Genomic DNA, 24,579 nt, shown 5'->3' with positions numbered 1-24,579 from the left:
TTACTTAGTCATTGTTCCTCAATTTTTTTCACTCATCTATCCTTTTGTGCAGAAAATCATAAACCGTGTGTATGGCCTATTACCAGCATAAACATCAAATTTCTTTGAGGTAGCTCATGTTGCTTAAATAATTCATGTAGGACTTTCTGTTAATACTGCAGGAACTCAGTATAAATTTGTGAAGCCAAGAAGAATAGTAGAGGACATCTAAGAGGTATCTATACATCTTGGGAAGATGGAAGGCAAATGAATGGTTTGTAACACAGTTAAGTGGTATGGAGAAAAGGGAGTCGGGGTTGCTGCAGAAGCAAATGCTTTCCTGAGCAGAAAGACTCAGGAATTGGAGGTACTAGTTACTGCTAAAGGTAGGGAGGGCGATGGAGCAGTGCTAAAACTATGAGGATTTGTTTAAGGTTTATTCGAGATACTTAGACCATCCAGGCGGGCTTACATCGAATTCTCCCTCTTATTCTTAGGAAAATAATCTCAGTTCACAATACTGAACACAGATGAAAGAATGGTGAGAGACTACAAAAAAATAATAAGGATTAAATGAGCATCTGCTTAATTAAAAATGAGAACCAGCTCCCATCCTTTGCTTAGTTTCAGGACTGCTAGCAGCTGGTCTTGTAACTCCTGAGTAAGAAAAAAAAAAGCTGATCCAGAGAAAAGACCCTCAGATATAGGGAAGTAGAAAGGTCTTTGAACATAATGTCTCTGACCACACCATCGTGAGGCCATCCTGCGCTGTTCTCCCTGTTGTCTAATGTCTGAAAAATTACTTCATATGTTTGTTTCTAGAGTAACTCCTTTACTCTGTAAACAGAGTTTAAAATCAATTTTTTAGTTCCTCACTCTTAAATATGAATAGCCAAGAAATGCCTGGTGTTTGGGGAAATCCTATAATAAAAACACAGTGATCAAATAAAAGAATATGTAAAATAACTATGAGTAAACAGAGACCTTGAGGGAACAGAATAACTTTTTAATAAATTATAATTAATTTTTCCATGTTAATAAGAGAGGTTTGCATCAGCAAAACACAAGTAGAATATACTCTATTAAAACAGAGCTGTTAGTGAAAGAAAAGTGCTCCTGGAAATTAAAATAAATAAAAAAATACTAGTGTGGTGGAAGATAAATGTAGGCAGTCTTCCAGGAAGTAAATGAAAAGAAAAAGAGATTAACCATGAGGGAGTAAAGAAAATTTGATTATCAATCCAAGAAATTCATTCTTTTTAAAAAGAGTTTCAGAAAGGGGAAAATGGTAGAGAAGTTAGTTTTGTAAAAGACAACATATTAGCATATGAACGAAAAATTATTTAAAAAATACTTCTGACAGTGTACTATTAAAAATGCTTATTTTGGAATTTGTTGTCTACTAGCTGTTTATTAAGATTCTACACTTAGATGGTTAGTACAGTACATGGTTAATGTTTACCCAAATGCAATTTGGAAGTGTTTGTACATATATATATATATGATCAATTATAATTCATTGCATGAAGAAATATTCCCTAAATCCAAATGCTTATGTGAGATTTTATCTCTTAAAAACAATTTGAATAAAGCTAGTTATATTTCATAACTTCAAACTTTTGAAACAATGGGGTTCTACCCAGTCAATAAATAAATGTCTTCTGTAATTTTCTGTTACGTTTCTGTCCTCAGAAGAAATACATGACAACAGATGAATTATATGATCTAATTGTTATTTTTCCATTAAAAAAAATTTTTTTTTTTAAATAAATTCAGTAAAACAACCACTCTACATATGACAGATCCTAAGAGGGACTGAATCTCTTTAAAAGATTCTGAAATAATCCCTGTCTGTATTCCAGTACCAATATAAAATATTTTACATTTATTGATAATTAATGTAACATCATTGTCAGTATATGCAACAGACTTTGTCCTAAGTATAATTTAAAGATAAATCAATAAAATTCACCTAATAAATACTAAATACAGTAAATAAGTAATAGTTATCAGATATTTTAAAATCATCATAGATTTTGAAAAACAAAAGAGGACAGTGAGGGGAAAGTAGTTTATGAAAGGACAAAGACAATTTGATGTTTGACCTTTATGATTCATCATAAATAAATACTAATTTTTTTCTCATAAAACAGTTACACATTATACTGAAGAACTGCAAACAGTTTTTTTGGGAGGCAGAAAGGGATATTGTCAGTTTTACTAAAAGAAACTGTGCTTTTCTTCTTAATGGGAACTATGATAATCATAAATAAATAACATTGCTAATCTTGCTAATAAATAACATTGACCAAAACCACAAAATGTTGACAAAATAAAGAACTCACAAATAGCATTGAACAAAAATATAAAATGTTTATTTTTTCTAATTGGTGTAGCTATGTTCATTCCTTTTATAATTCTTTTTTTCAACTCCTTACCAAACTTTTCGCTTCTTCAGGTAGTGCATGCTACTGTCAACTGACATCAGCAATATCCCAAGCTGTACTGTACTCTGTCATACGATTTGAGAGAAGAAATAGGAAGAGGTCTGACAATCAAGTTTGCAAACTGGCCACCATGTGCTTACGTTGGCAACGCTGTCCATCTTGGTAAGGTTTCATAACCTTGGCGTGTCAGCGTCTCACAGCTGTTTCTGTGGCAACCCGCAGGAGTGTCTTGCTGAGTAGTGTTCATTACTGTTGTTGTGTGCCACCATGAAAATGTCAAAGCTTGATTCAGAGCAACAAACATTAAATTTCTTGTTAACCTGCAAGAGTGGGAGTGAAATCAGGGACATGTTAGTCCAAATTTATGAGGATAATTCCATGAAGGACATGACAGTGCACAAATGGATTAAATGTTTTCTGTGGGGAGAAAAAGCGTCATTGCTTAAGAGAGGTCAGGGTGGCCGATAATGAGCAGAACTGACAAAAACATTGCAAAAAATCATGGAACTGTGCCTCAGAATTGTCTGCTGACTGTGAGAAGCATAGCAGACCATGAAAACATCAATAAAGAAACAGGAAAACCTTAACTGAAAATCTTGGCTGAGAAGGGTGTGTACAAAATGGTCCTGAAGGTGCTCACTGGTGAACAAAGGTAAAGAAAAGTCGAAGTTTGCCAAGACCATTTGTAGAGGCAAGACGATGTTTTGGGTCCTGTTACCACTGGTGATGAAACGTAAGTGTACCACTATGACCTTCAAACAAAGTCTCAAAGTACACAATAGAGGTCAGCCAATTCTTCATGACCCCGAAGTTCCATCAGTCCAAATCAAGAGTCAAAATGACATTGTTAACCTTTTTTGATATCGGAGAGATTGTTCAGTATGAATTTATACCAGTTGGACAAACAGTTAGCCAAATTTACTATTTGGAAGTTCTGAAAAGGCCATGTAAAAAAAGACAAAAAGACCTGAACTTTCTGCCAACAACTCAGCGACTCTTAAATCACAACAATGCACCAGCTCACATGACACTGTCTGTGAGAAGTTTTTAAGCCAGTTAAATAAATAACTATATCGGAACACCCTGCCTTCTCACCTGATCTTGCCTGAGTGACTTTTTTCTTTACCTGTAGATAAAGGAAATATTAAAACGGAGATATTTTGATGATATTTTGGTCAGCAAGACTAATATGATGACAGCTCTGATGGCCATTCCAGAAAAAGAGTTCCAAAATTGCTTTGAATTTTGGCCTAGGCACTGGCGTTGGTGCATAGTTTCACAAAGTGAGTACTTCAAAGGTGTTGGTAGTGATATTCAGTAAAGAGATATGTAGCAGTGAGGGAGGATGGATTCGTGAACTTATTTGTCAGACCTCGTATGTTGGCAGTTAAATTCCTGTGGAATTTTTTTTGGTATGGAATTCAGAGATTAGTAAACAGAGGATTACGAGGAAAATATAAAAAAGCAATCAATTTTAAGGTAATAAAATGTTTCAGAACTTCTCAAAAATGTTAAAGTTCTTCTATACTTCGATTATTTAAAAAATTAATGATTATTCATGTCAATAATGCTTTATCATTATTATTATTAAATCATAGCTGTGTACATTAGTGCAATCAAGGGGTACAATGTGCTGGGTTTATATATAATCTGAAATATTTTCATCAAACTGTTTAATATAGCCTTCATGACATTTTCTCAGTTATTGTATGTAGATGTTTGTATTCTGCATTTAGTAAGTTTCGCTTGTACCCATTCTAAGATGCACCGTAGGTGTGGCCCCACCAATTACTCTCCCTCCACTCCAACCTCCCCCCTCCCCTCCCCTCCCTTGGCCCTTTCCCCATATTCTTGTGCTATAGTTGGGTTATAGTCTTCATGTGAAAGCTATAAGTTAGCTTCATAGTAGGGCTGAGTACACTGGATACTTTTTCTTCCATTGTTGTGATACTTTGCTAAGAAGAATATGTTCTAGCTCCATCCCTGTAAACATGAAAGGGGTAAAGTCTCCATCTTTCTTTAAGGCTGCATAATATTCCATGGTGTATATGTACCATGATTTATTAATCCATTCATGGGTCGATGGGCACTTGGGCTTCTTCCATGACTTAGCAATTATGAATTGGGCTGCAATAAACATTCTGGTACAGATGTCTTTGTTATATTGTGATTTTTGGTCTTCTGGGTATATACGTAGTAAAGGAATTATAGGATCGATTGACAGGTCCATTTTTAGATCTCTAAATGTTCTCCAAACATCCTTCCAAAAGGAACGTATTAGTGGGCATTCCCACCAGCAGTGTAGAATTGTGCCCTTTTTCCACATCCAGGCCAACATCTCTGGTTTTGGGATTTTATTATGTGGGCTAATCTTACTGGAGTTAGGTGATATCTCAAAGTAGTTTTGATGTGCATTTCTCTGATGATTAAGGATGATGAGCATTTTTTCATGTGTCTGTAGGCCGTGCACCTGTCTTCTTTAGAGAAGTTTCTTTTCAAGTCCTTTGCCCACCCTGAGATGGGATCACTTGTTCTTTTCTTGCTAATACGTTTGCGTTCTCTATGGATTCTGGTTATTAAACCTTTGTTGGAGGTATAACCTGCAAATATTTTCGCCCATTCTGAGGGCTGTCTGTTTGCTATACTTAGTATGTTCTTGGCTGTGCAAAGCTTTTTAGTTTGATGAGGTCCCAGTAATGTATTTTGGAAGCTGCTTCAATTGCCCGGGGAGTCCTCCTCATAAAATATTCACCCAGACTTATTTCTTCAAGGGTTTTCCCTGCACTCTACTCTAGTATTTTTATAGTTTCATGTCTTAAGTATAAATCTTTTATCCAGTGAGAGTCTATCTTTGTTAATGGTGAAAGGTGTGGGTCCAGTTTCAGTCTTCTGGAGATCACCAGCCAGTTTACCCCGTGCCATTTGTTAAATAGGAAGTCTTTTCCCCACTGAATGTTTTTAATTGGCTTGTCAAGATCAAATAACGGCAAGTAGCTGGATTCATCTCTTGGGTCTCTATTCTGTTTCATATATCTACCTCTCTGTTTTTGTGCCAGTACCATGCTGTTTTGATCACTAATGATTTATAGTATAGTCTGAGGTCTGGTAGCGTGATTCCTCCTGCTTTGTTTTTATTTCTGAGTAATGTCTTGGCAATTTGAGATTTTTTTCTGATTTCATATAAAATGAAGTATTATTTTTTCAAGATCTTTAAAATATGACAGTGGAGCTTTAATAGGAATTGCATTAAAATTATATATTGCTTTGGGTAGTGTAGACATTTTAACAATGTTGGTTCTTCCCAGCCATGAGCATGGTATGTTTTTCCATTTGTTAACATCTTCAGTTATTTCTTTTCTTAAAGTTTTGTAGTTCTCTTTATAGAGATCTTTGACGTCCTTTGTTAGGTAAACTCCCAAATATTTCATCTTCTTTGGCACTACTGTGAAAGGAATAGAGTCCTTGATTGTTTTTTCAGCTTGGTTATTGTTGGTATATATAAAGGCTACAGATTTATGGGTGTTGATTTTGTAGCCTGAGACATTGCTATATTCCTTTATCACTTCTAAAAATTTTGTAGTAGAATCCCTGGTGTTTTCCAGATATACGATCATATCATCTATGAAGAGTGAAAGTTTGATCTCTTCTGACCCTATGTGGATATCCTTGATCGCCTTTTCTTCCCTAATTACAATGGCTAAAACTTCCATTGCAATGTTAAAGAGCAATGGAGACAATGGGCAACCTTGCCTGGCTCCTTATCTATGTGGAAATGATTTCAATTTAACTCCATTCAATACGATATTCAGTACTCCCATACTGTGGGTTTGCTGTAGATGGCCTCTATTATTTTAAGAAATGTCCCTTCTATACCAATTTTCTTAAGTGTTCTGATCATGAAGGGATGCTGGATATTATCAGAAGCTTTTACTCATCAATTGAGAGATTCATATGGTCTTTATTTTTTAGTTAGTTTATGTGCTGAATTACATTTATAGATTTATGTATATTGAACCAGCCTTGAGACCCTGGGATAAAGCCCACTTGGTCATGGTGTATAATTTTATGTGTTGTTGGATTCTGTTTGTTAGGATCCTATTGAGTATTTTTGCATCTATATTCATTAGTGATATTGGTCTATAATTTTCTTTTCTTGTTGGGTGTTTTCCTGGTTTGGGGATCAGGGTGATGTTTGCTTCATAGAATGTGTTGGGTAGTATTCCTTCTTTTTCTATATTTTGGAAGAGGTTTAGTAATACAGGTACTAGTTCTTCTTTAAAGGTTTGATAAAATTCTGACATGAAGCCATCTGGCCCTGGGCTTTTCTTATTAGGAAGATTTTGTATAATTGATGCTATTTCAGAACTTGATATGGGCCTGTTCAACATTTCCACTTCATTCTGGCTAAGTTTTGGTAGGTGGTGTGCTTCCAAGTATTGATCAATTTCCCTCAGATTTCCACATTTCTGAGAGTAAAGTTTCTTGTAATATTTGTTAAGGATTTTTTGAATGTCTGAGGAGTCTGTTGTTATTTTGTCTTTACCATTTCTGATTGATGAAATTAGAGATTTTACTCCTTTTTTCCCGGTTAGGTTAGCTAAAGGTTTATCTATTTTATTGATCTTTTCAAAAAACCAACTTTTTGATTTATTGATCTGTTGTATAATTCTTTTGTTTTCAATATCATTTAATTCTGCTCTAATTTTGGTTATTTCTTTTCTTCTGCTGGGTTTGTGGTTGGAATGTTCTTCCTTCTCCATGTGCTTGAGATGTCCCATTAAGTTGTTAACTTCCTCTCTTTCTATTTTCTTGAGGAAGGCTTGCAGTGCTATAAATTTCCCTCTTAGGACTGTCTTTGCAGTATCCTAGAGGTTCTGATAATTCGTGTCTTCATTGTTGTTTTGTTCCAAGAATTTGGTAATTTCCTTCTTAATCTCATCTATAACCCATCTATCCTTCAGCGTAACGTTATTTAGCTTCTGTGGTTTTGTCTGAGTATGCAGATTCCTGTTGTTATTGCATTCAACTTTTATTCCATGATGGTCTGAGAAGATACAAGGAATAATTTCTATTCTTTAAAATTTGCTGAAATTAGACTTGTGACGTAGGATGTGATCGATTTTGGAGTGTGTTCCTTGGGCTGATGAGAAGAATGTGTATTCAGTTTTGTTGGGATGAAATGTTCTGTAGATGTCTGTTAAATCCAGATGTTGAATGGTTAAATTTAAATGTAAAGTTTCTTTGATTAGGTACTTTTTGGAGGATCTGTCCAACACTGCTAAAAGGGTGTTAAAATCTGCGACTTCTATGGAACTGGAGGAAATCAAGTTGCTCATGTCTGTTAGAGTTTCTCTTATAAATTGAGGTGCATTTTGGTTGGGTGCATAAATATTAATAATTGAAATCTCATCATATTGAGTATTACCTTTAACAAATATAATGTGTCCATCCTTATCCTTCCTTATTTTGGTTGGTTTAAAGCCTGTTGTATCTGCGAATAGGATTGCAATGCCTGCTTTTTTCTGCTTTCCATTTGCCTGGAAAATAGATGACCACCCCTTCACGTTGAGTCTATATTTATCTTTTAAGGTAAGATGAGATTCTTGTATCCAGCAGATATCTGGCCTGAGTTTTTGTATCTAGTCAGCAAACCTGTGCCTCTTCAGAGGACAATTTAAACCATTCACATTAATTGAGAATATTGATAAGCCTCCCAGCCAATAATGCTTTTATTTCCAAATTGTTTTTTATCCATTTGCAAGGCAGATAATTTTCTTTCTTTAGGTAATTTGTAATTTAATAAGACTTTTAGTCATTGAGAATGGAGTTCATTGGAGAAGTTTCAGGGTGGTGGTAATGTTTGACTTTGAGTGCTGGTTCATGCAATCCAAGGCAGCCAGGTTTCATGAATGTTCTAGAACCATATGAAACAGATTGGCATACTGAAAGAAGCAATGTTTGCTGTGATAATAGGTGATGATTCAAGGGATCACCCATGGTCTTATTTCACATGGGTTTAGACTTTCTTGTGGTTTACTAATGTCTTCCTCTATGGAAAATATTAGAGTTATTCATTATTCATGAAAACTTGGGTATAGGTGGAAGTAGAACTTCTCATAAAAATGTGAGAAGTAAAATATATGGTAATACATCAAAATACTGGGTAATGAAAAAAAATACTGGGTAATGGATCAAAACATTCTTGGTGACAAAACTGACGTTAATGAAAGGCCTCATACTTAGTTTAGTGTTATTTCCAGATAAGGTTTTACCTACTATATCCTTTTTTTTTTTTTTTGAGACAGAGCCTCAAGCTGTTGCCCTGGGTAGAGTGCTGTAGCATCATAGCTCACAGCAACTTCCAACTCTTGGGCTCAAGCTATCCTTTTGCCTCAGTTTTTCTATTTTTAGTAGAGATGGGGTCTTGCTTTTGTTCAGGCTGGTCTCCAATTCGTAAGGTCTAGCAATCCACCTGCTTTGGCCTCCCAGAGTGCTAGGATTACAGGTGTGAGCCACTGGGCCCAGCCATACCTACTACATTCTGTTGACACATATAAAAGGTAAAGAATATATCCTTTTATTCTATATATGAAAGGAATATATTTTTATTTTGCCAGTTTAAAATTTGAATCCCATTATTAGATGTTACCTATTTTGCACTGTGAATATTTTTTAGAGCTTTTGTAATTTTTATTATGATTATAATTGCATAGAATTTTGTCTTAAAAACACTAATTTATTGGGCAGTGCCTGTGGCTCAAGGAGCAGGGCGCCGGCCCCATGTACTGGGGGTGGCGGGTTTGAGCCCAGCCCTGCCCAAAAAAACTGCAAAAAAAAAAAAAAAAAAAAAACCCTACTAATTTATTAAATGTAAACATTTTAAGCAGACTGGACCCTAGTTTTTAAAACCCTGCTTGATTATTCTTCATTTTTGCAATATTCTATATTTGCTATAAAATTAAAAATAAAAAAGTAATGGAAGCAATCCTGAATCTTATCTTACAAATTGAAATCTTTTTCTGAAATTAAAGAAAAATTAAATTTATCAAATAATTATATTTCTGAGAGCTGTGCAAAGTGTTAACTTCCAACGATAGGACATGCCATTTTATTACATCAAACATGGAATATCAAATTATTTTGACAGAACAAAAAAGGAAAAACTCAAGTAGCCTTGAGTGTACAATTAACTTTCAAATTCATGATCTAATATATTGATCATATGTCCCAACTCTTTGGCGCATTCATTATTTCAATTATGTTTGTGTAATGTCTAATTGAAAAACAATCTTATCAGTTCTTCATTTTTTTAGTATTTTTCTTGAAATGTTTTAGGGATTTGTAGTAGCAGCCCCTTTGCTTCAAGCTGTCAAATGTTGTATAATCCAAAATGAATTTATAGGCGTGTGTATGTATATGTCACTGTTGTACCGTGTGCAGTGATTGTGTGATGATTGATAACCTTTTATTTGTATTATTCTGGTTTTTTTTGAGACAGAGTCTCTCTTTGTCACTCTTGGTAGAGCAACCTCAGACTCTTGGGCTCAAGTGATCCTCTTGCCTCAGTCTCCCAAGTAGCTGGGAGTACAGGCGCCACCACAATGACGGAGTCTCTCTGGCTCAGTCTGGTCTTGAACCTCTATGATCTCAGGAACTCCTCCCTTCCCAGAGTGCTATGATTACAGACATGAGCCACCATGCCTGGCTATTTGTATTATTCTGTAAGATGCTCCATTCTTACTTCAGGAAGTATTCTTTCAGCATTCTAATCAGATAGCCTTTTTATGTAGGAAGGCATTTATAGTTGCCTTTGACTAGGGTTCCTGCTTTTTTCTAAATGTATTCACGTGACTTATCTTTGGGTGTTTATACCCTGCTGTCATCTCAGTGCTACAAGAGATGGTGTAGAACTCTACCTATCCTTTCTTTTTAAAACTTTCCCCACTTAAGAAAGAGACCAAGTTTACATATTGTTACTTGAAAGTAATTATTTTTTAAATTTGTCACATGATACTCTAAATTGGTCATTTTTAGGCACTTATATGGCTCTGCTGTGAGTTGGGTGTCTATTCTGAGCACTCTTACAAATATAAGATCATTTAACAATAATAATAGTATGAAGCAGATACTATTGATACCTCAATTTCTCAGATGAGGGAACTGATACATGGGAAGAAACATAGCTAGTAGGTGGTCACAGTGTTCTCAGGAGTTTTTTTAAATTCTTACAGAATGAATAATCAGAAAATTTTACCTTAAGAAGATGCCTTGCCTTTTAATAGATTAAAGAATAATAAAAATAATATTGGATTGATATAGTGTTAAGGATTCCCTTAATATTTATTAAAGTAGCCAATTTCTATTTACTTTATTTTAATTCAAGTTAATTTATATTTGTCTATTTTCGTTAAAGCCTCATTAGAATTAGTTACTTATAGAGGAAGAAGTTATTCCAGGTTACTCATGAACTATTATTCTTAACTTCACTTAAGATACTTAGTTTATTTGTCTTAGCTACTAGAAGCATAAAAAACTTCAGTAAATAGGCTACATTTTTTTCTACCCTGTTCTTGAATCTGAATTTATAATTTCTTATGAATTTGCCACACTGAATGTTTGATTTGCTGGTAACGGCAATTTTTGGTACTGTTATCTTAAACTGGTTTGGCATATGTTTTCAAAATGTTATGCAGACTTTTTGAGTAGCTGTTGCAGTCAAGTTTGCTTATGTAGGTTCATTTATATTCCACAGTGAAGATGCTAACGTCCTCTTAAGGTTGGTTAGATAGGTTACTCTGCTTGCTGTTGTTTTTGACTAAGTGACTATGAAGTTCCTGAACTTTACTGAGTTATTCATGGGTGAATGGGGGTAAGGGGATTAAAGTAAAAGAAATTGCATTTTATTTCTTCCTTTATTTTTAGATTCGTGTTCTAATTCAATTTGTATTATAATAATGGCTCATGGAGTTTCCCACTTTCAGTGACCTTTTGATCACCTCTTTAATGGCTTTGCTTATTGCGGAAGAATGAAAGAAATTTATTGGGGAGGCTTTTGATTAACTCTTATTAAAATATATCACAGATTTTACCACCGAGTTGTTTTATAACTTTTTCCTTTTTGTTTTCAATGTACTTTTTTCCTATGTAAATACATTTCTCAAATTACTGGATTTCTAGAAACATAAATAAAGAAAAGATGGCTGTTCACACCTTACAATGCAAACAATGGAAACAGAGAACCTCTACCACGTCCCTGGTGATCACCACGTTGCCATCATGTGGTGGACATCTGTGGCTGTTGGGGATAGCCCCTGCTGCTATTTTGGAATCTTTCAGGTCTGATGTCAGACCTCTTTACATTAGCTTATTTTCAAACAGTTGAGTTTCTCATGTAATAGTCTGGAAAAAAGATCACCTGATAAAGGGGAGTTAGGAAGTATCTCAAATAAGGATGGCTCTGTTTTAGATTGTCCTATAGTCACACAGACTGATTGATCAGTGTTCATTGGTGTCTCTCACACTTCAACGTAGCCAAATTTGAGAGTTAAACTTCATTAATGAAACTATTTTATTGGACAAATGTCAATATTTATATGTCTGTTGACAGAGCCCTATAAAACAAAATAAAGCATTGCAGTTTGGATAAATTCAGGGAGAAGACCACATATAAAAATGTAAATCATGGATTATATCAACAGGTTCCTGTTATTTATGGCTTTCATATCTGAATTATGAGCAACTCCTAAGTGTCTATGACAAGGAATAGTCTAGAATTTTAGAAAGCCATGACTTTTAATTTTCCACCATAGATACTTAGGTGGAGAGTTGTCCCCCTATGATGTATATATTCATTCTTACATAATATGAGGCTTTGTTTTGTACTTGTCATTGTAGTAGCCTTTGAAGTGTTCAAAATACTTGTCTTTTTAAAGAAATGGACATCAAGTAAGAAAATTCTAGGGGATATTGAAAATGTTCTTAACTTGAGATATTCTTAACAAAGTGAATTGTAAACGTGTCTCTTGAGTGCAATGTCACTTTGAAAATCAAAGGCCTTGTTAGAAAGGTTTTATATTTTTGTTAATGTGCAGAATTTGTAATACATTAGAAATTCAGCCAGCATGTCAAAGGTCTTATGTTTGAAATTATTAAAGAAATGCTATAATACAGGGCATTAAGATTCTTAAATACGACAAATCAAATACTCCCCTCCCCCCCAAAACCTCATTGGTTGTCAAGCTAAAGGATAACTTTTACAACTACGCTAATTTCTTACAGAGAAATTAATTAATGCTTTTATTTTTATCCACCCTAAGGACCTCTTCTGTCAATATAAAAGGTTACTAAACAGGAGGAAATTCAGATTTTCACTATTTAAGTAACCATAAAATTCAAAATTTCAGAATATAATGAATTTTATTCTATCAGAAGAGCCCATGAGTAAATTTCTAGCAGTGTTAAGTTGTACTGCAGATTATTTTTTATGCATATTTTAAAGAATAATATTTTCATTAAATTATTTTTAAAATCTCCAAATTATTAGACTTTAGACATTAGTAAGATCGAGAAAAAGAAAATTTAAAAATTTTACAATTCCAGACATATTTTTGGCAGGTAGTATAATATATTAAATTTACTTTCTGTTAAAAATATCTTTCAGAATATTCTCCAAAGTATTCCTAGGTTGGAAAAACAAGCATCACATGTATTCAATACCAATTTGAAATGGGATTAATAGCCACAGACCCATAAGAGAGAAAAATCTCAAATACAAGAAGGAGGAGGCCGGGGGGTAGGGGGTGGCAGGTAGTAGCTTCCCAGTCAGTGGATACCATGCTGGGTGTGGGACATGCTGCAACTCTGACTTTAGCTTTTCATGTGTAGATTATATAACCTAATGGTTTTTACTCTCATATTAATCTGAAATTTTAAAAAAAGTCTCCTTTCACTTCACAGCATGGTGACTATAATTGATACTGTGTTGTATACTTGATATTCACAAAGAGAGTAGAGTTTAAATGTTCTCATCACATATAGACAAGAAAGTTAACTACATGAGGTAATAAATGTGTTATTAGCTTGATTGTGGCAAGCATTTCACATGTATACAAATTTGAAAGCATGTTGTATACCTTAAATATATACACGTGGACTTAAAGTTCATGTGCAATTTACTATGTTAAACTGTTTTAAATTATATATAAACTTTATATCTACCTTTTATAATTTTTATTTGCCTGTTATACCTCAATAAAGCTGGAAGAAAATGAAGATAGTCATAAATTAATCAAAAAATTTTCTTTCAATCTATCATACTTTCTGCCAGATTAAATAAGGATGCGTCTGTGAATTACATTAATTTTAGTTAAAAATCATAAATTATTAAAAGTAAGCCATAAGTAATAATTGTAGTTGACAATGTAAAAACTGGTTAGAAATATGAAATCACTTTATGGATATCATATTAATTCTGATTGTGTTGCATTGATTTATTTTATATATATATATATATATATTATATATATATTTTAAGGTAGAGTCTCAGTCACCCTTGGGCAAAGTGCTGTGGCTTCATAGCTCAGCAACCTCAAACTCTTGGGCCTGAGCAATCCTCCTGCCTCAGCCTCCCGCCTCAGCCTCCCAAGCATCTGGGACTATAGGTGCCCACCACAACACCTAGCCAGTTTTTCCATTTTTAGTAACGATGAGGATCTTGCTCTTGCTCAGGCTAGTCTTGAACTCCTGAGCTCAAGCAACCTGCTTGCCTCAGCCTCCTAGAGTGCTAGGATTACAGGTATGAGCCACAACTGGCTTGATGTGTTTATTTTATTAAATTTTAATTAATTTAAGTATTTTCTCTCAAAGCTCCTGATAATATGAAATGTTAAACTACCAACTGGTTAGGTAAGAATTTGAGTTAATTTCATTATAAAATAACATCACAGAGTTTTGTAACTTTGAACAAACATGTAGATTTATAATCATTTTTCATTTCACTCTGAAAACAAATGTGAAATTATCTTGACCTATGACTTAATTAACATAACACACTATTATCCGAATACACATAACCTATGAGAATAAGATTAACATAGCTTTTGTAAGGATATATTTTTTTTCTGAAAGTCTCTTAGTATCTCTTGAGGTGATAAAGAAGTCTCTGTTTAGATAATCATAGGCATTATTGATTTATGTTAGATTCACTTTCAAATATTATGAAAAAGATACTTTGGAATTGTAGAATTTTATATCCTAATTGAAAACTGGAATAGGCTAATATGGCATGTGAAATTGCTTAAAATGAAGAATGAGCTGCAGCCTTCAGGCCTTTTGTGAACTCCAAGTGAGCAGAGATCATAACTCTCTTGTCATTCACATTGTGCCTAGCAGAGCTCTCACTAAGTATCAAATGATATTCATGAAAGTAACAGGACTTCTGGCAACACCAGAACCTATGACATAATTGTCCATTTCATTCCAGGTACATAAAAATCTGAGGCAAGAAAAGGGGTGGGGATCTCTAGGGATCAAAAATGGAAATGTAACTCAAAGCCTGAGCCTGAGTTATGCTGCAGTGACCAGAGGGACCATTTGATTTCTGTATAGGTTTATGGGTTTCAGCTTGGGTTTCAATGCTTGTGTGGTGGTAGGAGATTAGGAAATTCAGGATGGGGTGGAAAGGAGAAAGTGGGGGAAGGATCCTTTTGTGCGTGTTTGAATGGAGTCAGATTTTACTGTCCCCAAAGTACCAGTGTCGCAAGCTGAGAGATTCTCATAACTACTGACACTTGCAAAAACCTTTGTTTAGCTATTCAGAATCTAAGGCAAAGTCCATACAGGTGGGAGCCATATAGAAAAAATACCCCCTCTGAAGATAAGTTCATAATAAAAAATTCCAGCAACATAAATGATCTAACATGATACAGTTAGCAGCCACAATAAAAAAGGTTTTTAAAATCTTTAAAAATAAAATATGGAATAATAAATAAAGGAAAGTAACATAAGTATGTTCTAAATAATTAAGCTGTTTTTCAGGGAATCTTACACATAATAAAGTGGAGCAAAAGAAAATAAGCACATAGCAAACAAGAAAACAAGTTGGTATGTATAAATTAGTAAATAAGTTATGTGAATATAACAAACTCCTTTTAAAAGACAGAGTATAGATTCTATAAAAGGAAAATCCAACTTTGTGTGATTTACAAGAAATATATCTAAAACATAAGGACCATAAACATTAGGAAGAAAGAGATAAATTTAATATAGTGGGCAAATACTAATCTAAACGTACTTGTGTAGGTTTGGCATGGTGGCTCATGCCTATAATCCCAGCACTCTGGGAGGCTGAGGTAGATGGATTGCCTGAGCTCAGTGGTTCAACACCAGCCTGTGCTAGAGTGTGACCCAGTCTCTAAAAAAATAGCTGGGTGTTATGGCAGGCGCTTATAGTCCTAGCTACTTGGGAGACTGAGGCAAGAGGATTGCTTGAGGCCAAGAGTTGAGGTTTCTAGAGCTATGATGCCACGGCACTCTACCTAGGGCAACATAGTGAGACTCTGTATCAAAAAACAAAACAGAACGAAACAAAGCAAATCAAAGAAACCTCCTCCCAAACTCCAAAATATACTCGTGAGACAATTTGTGGGTGTGTGAATTATCTGATGTGTTTGATTGCTTTACATTAGAGTTAAAATTATCTAAATGTAAATTGTTTGTGATGTTTTCCCTATTCTTATTTTTTCATCTATTTTGTGCTTTTATTTTTAAAGAAATATATTTTAGATTTATTTTCTGATTTCTTGGAAAATTGTCATTTGTTTCATAGTTTATTTGCTTTTTTAGATTGTTTTTTTTTTTTTACTAAATTAAAATATACTTTTGTTCTCCTTTTGATATATGCTGATTGGATAATTTTACATTTTAAATTCTGTTTTCTCTACATGCTCAAATTGTGGGCATGAATTTAATTGATTTTTTTTACAGTAGTTGATTTAGAATAAAATGTAATGTTTAATCTAAGGTGAGTTTTTTTGTTCTCTTTAGGGGATAAAAGTCCAAAGTTGACATGAGAATGATAAAACACAAAGCAAAGGCTGTGATTACTAACATAAAACCAACAAAATGGACATATTAAGTCATGAGCTCCTTGTCTCTTTCAAGAGATAAAGAGTAAGACACTTTGGACCATCCATGTAAGCCCAAGTTTGACATTTTTCTTCTCTAAATCTAAAAACTGGATCATAGTGGATCTTATGTTTCTTTTACACATTTGATCTTCTGTGTTCTTCTGGGTGTGAGAGCTTGGTTAGTATGTAGTATGATATTGAGAAAAAAAAGTCTTCTTCATTTCAGGATGGGGTATTTAAAAAAAACAGGCCGTGTGTTTATTACCGTGGAAACCAGATGGTAAATATGACTGTACACAGAATGATTTCAAAAGACTTACACGATTAAATGCCAAAGGACTGTAATCAGATTATTTTTCTTTCATAATTTTATTTCTATCCTAATTATTGAAGTATATTCTGAAGTAATTTTATGATTTGCATGTTAATTAAGCATGCATATATATATATATATTTTTAGAGTTTTAGTAGAAACTTAGTTATTTTTTCTACAGAACAGAAGAACTTGAAGATATACTTGGTTACAGCAATTATGATTCTAGACCATTCTAAAGGTGTTAAATTCTCAGGAATGATTTATGACATTTTTCATGTTTGTTAACTACTAGTGAAAAACTTAGTGACATTGTATCTTGCGAGCTTGCAACATGCACCTGCTTTCTTACACAATCTGTTCATAGGTGTATACTTTGAAAACCTAGTTGTAACTGTCAAATCCTTTTAGTATACAATTTGAAATTTTATGTAACATAAGTAATTTCTCTTTCTGGGGTATTATTTTGTGCCTTATGTGACATTTGGATAAAGCTTGTGAGACCAAGATTGCTAGAAAACGAATTCACCTTGACTCTCCTTTATGGTAGTTCTATCAATCTCATCTTTAAGCCATCTCTGTTGTTTCACTCAAAAATCTATACTTTCTACTGTTAAGTGCATTAGTTTTCTGTTGATGTGTGGTAAATTACAAACTTAGCAGCCTCAACTACCAACTATCTATTATCTCACAGTTTCTATAGGTCAGAAATCCAGGCCTGGCCTAACTGGTTCTCTGCTCAGGACCTCACAAGGCTGAAACCAAAGCTATTAATTGGGCTGTGTTCTCATCTGGGGCTCGGGTTCCTTTTTCAAGCTTTCTATTAGCCAATTTAGCTTCTAGAGGTCATTTTCACCCTTCATCTTCAAAGACAGCAACAATTTCCCTCATGTCTAATCCCTGCTCTTCATGAGAACCCTGTCCCCTAAAGGACTCATTGGATTTCATCAGGCCCAAGTGGAATTATCTACTTTTATAAGTCAGCTGTACCATATAATCTAGCCTAATCATGGCCTCAAATATCTCATCAAATTCCTAAAATCCACAACCAAAAGGAGAGGATTTTATAGGATATGGGAATTTTCCGAGACATCAGAGAATTCTGCCTAACACTGAGATAATAGAGACTATTTGGTATGTATTTCTTCAATTTCTGTTATCCATCTTCAAATATGTCTATATTCTTTAACTTCCTTTCAGAAAAGGAAAAAAAAAAACCCAAAAATCCTTATCCTGTTCTAAGTCCAAATTCTTTAATCCTGGTCTTCCTTACATTCCCTCCGTTAGGATATACATTCATTCCCATTTTCACTGTTTTCTCTTCTGTTTTCACTTTAGCTGTGCCTGCATTTTGTACTGCCCAAGTTTAAGTCTACAGTCTTTTCTTGCTGCTGTTTTTTTAAACACCCCATCTCCCTCCATCTCTTCACCCTACTCTTGTCCACTACCAGAGGGACATTTTTAGACCGTAAATCTAATCACATAATTTTCCTGCTTAAAAAAAAAGATCAATGAAAGTCTTTTCTTTAGTAGAGGTCCAAATGTTGCCTATAAACACATTATGTTTGGCCCTTATATGTAGAAAAAATTGTTTCTTTTGAGACAGAGTCTCACTTTGTAGTCCTTAGTAGAGTTCTATGGCATCATAGCTCACAGCAACCTCAAACTCATGGGTTCAAGCATCCTCTTGCCTCCGCTTCTCCAGTAGCTGGACCTATAGGCACCTGCCATAACACCTGGCTATTTTTTAAAGGCAGGGTCTTGTTCTAGCTCAGTCTGGTTGAACTTCTGAGCTCAAGTGGTCTACTTGAGAGTGTAATCCCAGCGTGCTGGGATTACAGGCCTGAGCCACTCCACCTGGCCCATAGAAAAAAATTTTTTTTTTTCCAGTTTCTGGCCCGGACTGGGTTTGAACCCGCCATCTCTGGCATATGGAGCCAGCGCCCTGCCCCTTTGAGCCACAGGCGCTGCCCTAGAAAAAAATTTTTAATGAGTTTCCAACAATTAAAATCAGGAGCTTATACTAAATCATCTAGATTTCTGGCTTCTCTTGAAAAAGTAGAAATCTAAGTAAACCATCCCACAGTCCCACAAGACCACAATCCACCACCACTACCTAGTGGGGAAACACTCTCTATAGTCAAGCCACTCTTTCAACTTTACTCACTTACCTTTCCTACCTGGCCCCTGAAGATATTTGAGTTTGTAAGCCCTGGCCTAGGAAAGAAAAGCTACATGGCATAGAATGGCAGTCAAGATTTTTTTCTAATTTCATCCTAGTCACTCTTTTCATATCCTGTTGTTTGAGTTGCATAATTATATTTTATTTTCTCCTGTCAAATTATAATTCCCATAATGACAGAGAGTATGTTTTATTTGCACTTTCATTCTCAGCCCCTACCATGCTGGAGCCTCAGTGAAACTGATTTAAATGATGCTGATTATACTTTCACACTGACATACCAATTTTATATGTCCACAAAGGCAATATGGACAAAACAGTGTATATCTCCTCTCAGCCACTATTAAAAAATCTTAAAAGTAAAATGTTATTTGTTATTAAAAAGGAATCAGCAGAGTCATTTTGGTTTGCAGAGGCCAACCCGCAGCAGTGCTGTGATGGTGCGTGGTGGTGGGAACCTTCAGTGTCATCAGGGTCTCACCCTTTCCTTCTGCCGTGACAGAAGGAAAGTGTGGCAGTGGGGGCGTTCCTGACCGTGTTCTGCATTCAGTCTTCTGGAGCACACCAAGGCAAAGCTTCCATGGGGCTCTGGGTCTTTTTTTTTTTTGAGGGGGGAAGATACTGAAAAGCTTTCTGTTTGTTGACCTCCATCAGTCAATAAATATTTATAACTTCTCTAAACAGGTTTCTAATGATTACTAGTCAGTAAGGAGCATTTTGAACTTTGGTGCTTTAAGGTCTCTTAGAGAATGATGAATTTGGTTATTGGAGGATTGTATGCAGATGATTAATGGAATTTGTACTATAGTTCTTTATGCTTTAGTACATGGAAATGTAAATGGGATTATTAAATTATAGATCTAGAGGGGTGACATCTCTAGTGCTCTGGATACTTACATTGTTCTGTTAGTTTTGAGGATGGCCTTTCTCTGCCAAGTTTAGTTCTGCTTTTCCAAAGTGTCATATTAAACTACAGGAAAATACATATTTTCACTAGGTATTTTCCCGTGAAATTAGAGGTAGCTGTTTATATTAAAAATAATCATAGATTGCCATTGGCAATGAAAAGAAAATCATGTTTAATCCACAACAGGGTGGTTCCTCTAGGTTAGTCAGTGATGAAACAAGAAAACTGGAAAAATTTGCATCATTGCTCTTTCTCTTTTTCTGTCCAATTACAAACAAGTTTCTTTTTGTGACCCTGTTTTTGTGGTGTGTCTTGCAGGTTCAAAACATTCTGGACTATTCCCTTTCTCAGTAGTGATGACTCGAGTTGTCAACAAAGACATGTTTATGTTTGGTTTCTGACAACAGTTTGTGATAGTTTCGGATATTTTATTTGTGACAGTCTCCCGTTTTATTTTTAGATATTGTTTCAGGTTTTAAAAATTTTGTTATTTATAATGTTAAAATTTATGAAAAAATGGATAGAAATATCTATGCCCTTCACATCTTTCTATTGAATTGACTAGAGGCTGGTCAGGGCACATTTAGGAAATGAGGTATCTTTATTAGGACATAACCATGAACTCTGTAAGGCTGAATTCCAAGCTGTTGCTGTACTTGATATTGGAAGTCTGATTATGGTCCTCTATATTGATGTTTTAATTAATTTTTCATGCTATTATCCCAAAGTTATGCTTATCTAGTCTGAGATCAGCATACTTGTAAAAAAAATTTAATTTGATATTGACGAGCACTGTTTTATGACACTTCTCACACTATATCATGGTTACTTCTTTATAAGTCTTCTTCATGCTAAACAGAGTGTTCCCACATAGGGGCAGGACATTGCTAAAGGAAATTGCTTTCAAGGTAGCTAGACCAGATATCCAACTTTAGGAAGTCTTGATTGTAGAATCAAGTAGTCAGATTTCCTATACAGAGGACCTTTAAAGTTGGAAGTGCATTCCAAGTAACAATATAAATCGGAGTATGGGGTCCTCCCTTTCATCAGACAGCCGCTTCTTCTAGTGCAGCGCCAGCCACATCCCCAAGGCACCATGGTGAAAATGAAGGTTGGAATAAACGGCTTTGGTCGTATTGGGTGCCTGGTCACCAGGGCTGCTTTTAACTCTGGCAAAGTGGATATTGTCGCCATCAATGATCCCTTCATTGACCTCAACTACATGGTCTACATGTTCCAGTATGATTCCACCCATGGCAAATTCCATGGCACAGTCAAGGCTGAGAACAGGAAGGTTGTCCTCAATGGAAATCCCATAACCATCTTCCAGGAGCGAGATCCCACCAAAATCAAATGGGGTTAGGCAGGCGCAGAGTATGTTGTGAAGTCCACTGGTGTCTTCACCACCATGGAGAAGGCTAGGACTCACCTACAGGGGGGTGCCAAAAGGGTCATCATCTCTGCCCCTTCTGCTGATGCCCCCATGTTTGTGATGGGTGTGAACCACCAGAAGTATGAAAACAGCCTCTGCATTGTCAGCAATGCCTCCTGCACCATCAACTGCTTAGCCCTCTTGGCTAAGGTCATCCATGACAACTTTGGCATTGTGGAGGGACTCATGACCACAGTCCGTGCCATCACTGCCACCCAGAAGACTGTGGATGGCCCCTCTGGGAAGTTGTGGCATGATGGTCGCAGGGCTCTCCAGAACATCATCCCTGCCTCAACTGGCGCAGCCAAGGCTGTGGGCAAGGTCATCCCTGAGCTGAATGGGAAGCTTACTGGCATGGCCTTCCGGGTACCCACTGCCAACGTGTCGGTCGTGGATCTTACCTGCCGTCTAGAGAAGGCTGCCAAGTACGGTGATATCAAGAAGGTGGTGAAGCAGGCATCAGAGGGCTCCCTAAAGGGCATCCTGGGTTACACTGAGCACCAGGTCATCTCCTCTGACTTCAACGGTGACACCCGTTCTTCCACCTTTGATGCTGTGGCTGGCATTGCCCTCAACAAACTCATTGCCTGGTATGATAATGAATTTGGCTACAGCAACAGGGTGGTGGATCTTATGGCCCACATGGCCTCCAAGGAGTAAGAACCCCCAGACCACAAGCCCCAGCCAGAGCACGAGAGGAAGAGAAAGGCCCTTAGCTGCTGGGGTGCCCCTGCCTACTCAGTCCCCCACCTCACTGAGAATCTCCCCTCGACAGTTTCCACACCAGACCCCCTCAAGAACAAGAGGGGCCGAAGGAGCCCCACCTTGTCATGTAAAGTCAATAAAGTTCCCTGAATTAAAAAAAAAATAAATAAATAAATCAGAGTATGTTGGGTGACAGGAATGTACAGAATGGAATATAATAGCCACTTTCGACCCCCAGTCTTACCTGACTTCCCCTTCCTGTGAGACTGATATTCAGTGAACCAGTGAACCAGAGTGCGAGCTCTGTCCAGTTGGGAACACCTGGCAGTGGCAACTGCCTTGTATTTGTTGACTTAAAATCACCCTGGTTTAGTAATTCTGAGGGGACAAGGAACATGACAATGGCTGGCATGTAGTTCACAGAATCCCTTTGGGAAGAGGTTAAAGTCTCAGAAGCAGTCAGTCATCCTCAAACCCAGTCCTGCTGTGATTTTCTTTGTCTTGTGTGTTAATCCAGTTAGCTATACTTGAGGAGCAAATTTAAATTTATTTAGAGCATGAATTTGTAAATCTTACCATGAGTTTGTAGATGTTTATTTACCCAGTTTAAACATTAAATAAACTGTCTGAACTACCTTTCTAAAAAAGGGCTGGCTTTGTATGTGACAGGCACACCAGACATCATGGCCCCTTCTTCAATTTATAGCCAAGGACTGATTTATAAAATTAAGTCATTTTTTTTTTTAAAGAACCTATATGCTATAATTCGATGAACTGGTTTATTAAGGGGAATGTCTTTTTCCCTTAATACATGATGATAATGATTGTAAATGCCAAAGCATTTCTAGTAGTTGAACATAAACCTTTGATCTTTATTGGTAATACAAAGAAAAATTATCTTTTGAAATAGTTCACCAAATAGTAATTGTGTATCTTGCCCCCCCCGCCCCCCCGTTTGTTACTTTCCATGTATCTAGGTATCTTAGTCTATACTGTTTTTTCAGAATGGCACCCATCCTTCTACTGGTTGTTTAGTTCTAGCGATTCATCCTTTAGTACGCCATTGAATGAGTTGTGATTACTAAATTGTCAAAATATAATAACTGCTATACCATTTGAACATGTTTTTGGCAATGGATAAGTGTTCTCATTTGAAATTTCGTCATAAAAAACCAGAAGTGGAACTGAAGTATGCCAAAACAGTTGATTTCTTTTGGACTTAAAATGTGTTTCTGGTTTTAATATTTGCTAACAACAAGGTGCTATTCTATGCAATGTGAATTATTTACCTAGTTACCACAAAAACACTTGGTATTTCATGCAGTAATGACATTATGTCATTCCAAACAGTAATTTTAGCACTGCAAAATTTCAACCTTTTTCTCTGGCTACTTACATACTTTTAAGTTTTTTTTATTTCAAATTAGTATTTGGGTACACATTTTTAGATTACATTGTTCTCACTTCCAAGGTAAATTTCCAGTTGTAAAAGAGCCCCTCACCCAGGGGGCATGCTGTACACCCTTGCATTGTCACATGAGGTGAAATCCCTACAGTTACAGCTCTTTTTATTCCATCTATCGAGATTAGTACAAGTTGTAATCTATAGTGAATATAGATCTTTGATGAAGGGTTTTTACATAAGCATAATTCATTCACTGTTTTATTAAAGCAAAAAATACTTCTTGGGTGCTGAGGATACATTGACTTAAGAAGTTAAACATCTTTCCTGGGACTTTTTAATTGTGGGTAAACAGGTAGTAAGGCAGAAAATACATAAATTTTAAAAATAGTCAAGGTAATTTTAGTTGGTCAAAAGTGTTAAGAGAAAAATAAAGCAAAGTGTTATGATAGATAGTGCAGGGTTGGGGCTGTGGAAGACTCATCTCAACTTTCCCAAAAAGAAAGATGAGGTTATGTGATACTTACTTTCTAGGGACATGTTTTATAACATTTTATCTTCCTGTCTTGAGCTAATTTGCAAAGGTACATATACATAGTATTTACAAGTAACTTTAAGGGAAAATAGGCATATAAAATACTGGGAAATGATTCTTGACACTAAAGTTAATAAATTTACACCATAATTTGGTTACTAGACAAAAAATTATTAAATTATATTTATTAACATTAACGAAAGATTAAAGTATAATTTAATCGAGTGATGTTAATAGATATGCGAGGCATAAGAAAAATTTAAAATAGCAAGTTACTCATCCCAACCTCCACCACCCATTTCCTGTGGCTATGATCAGATTTTAAATGTTCTTTCAAAAATAAGGGTTTAAATGTTAAATGTGCTATTTTCTACCTTATCTATAAATTAATTATTGCTCCTTTGTTTTGAAACAGCCTTTGAGATAGGTTTCAGTAAAAACAGATATAATGTTTACAAAAGCAGTGAATTTAAAACAAAGTACAGCCAATAAATAAGAAGGAAACTGTTTCAGAAAAGCTTTAGTATTAGTATGAAGGTTTATTATGACCT

At 35.5% G+C, this 24,579-nt stretch overlaps 1 protein-coding gene and 1 pseudogene across 6 annotated transcripts in view; both read left to right on the top strand.

Annotated features, from left to right (window-relative positions):
- XRCC4 (X-ray repair cross complementing 4) overlaps nt 1-24,579 on the top strand; it is a 299,449-nt gene that overhangs the window by 83,452 nt on the left and 191,418 nt on the right. The gene's annotated exons all lie outside the window — the stretch shown is intronic.
- Nucleotides 21,060-22,215, top strand: LOC128583190 (glyceraldehyde-3-phosphate dehydrogenase-like; annotated as a pseudogene).

Source organism: Nycticebus coucang, chromosome 1 (assembly GCF_027406575.1).
Source record: "Nycticebus coucang isolate mNycCou1 chromosome 1, mNycCou1.pri, whole genome shotgun sequence".
Classification (NCBI taxonomy): Eukaryota; Metazoa; Chordata; class Mammalia; order Primates; family Lorisidae; genus Nycticebus; species Nycticebus coucang.
Note: the sequence above shows the minus strand (reverse complement) of the source record. Positions and strands in the feature narration are given on the sequence as shown.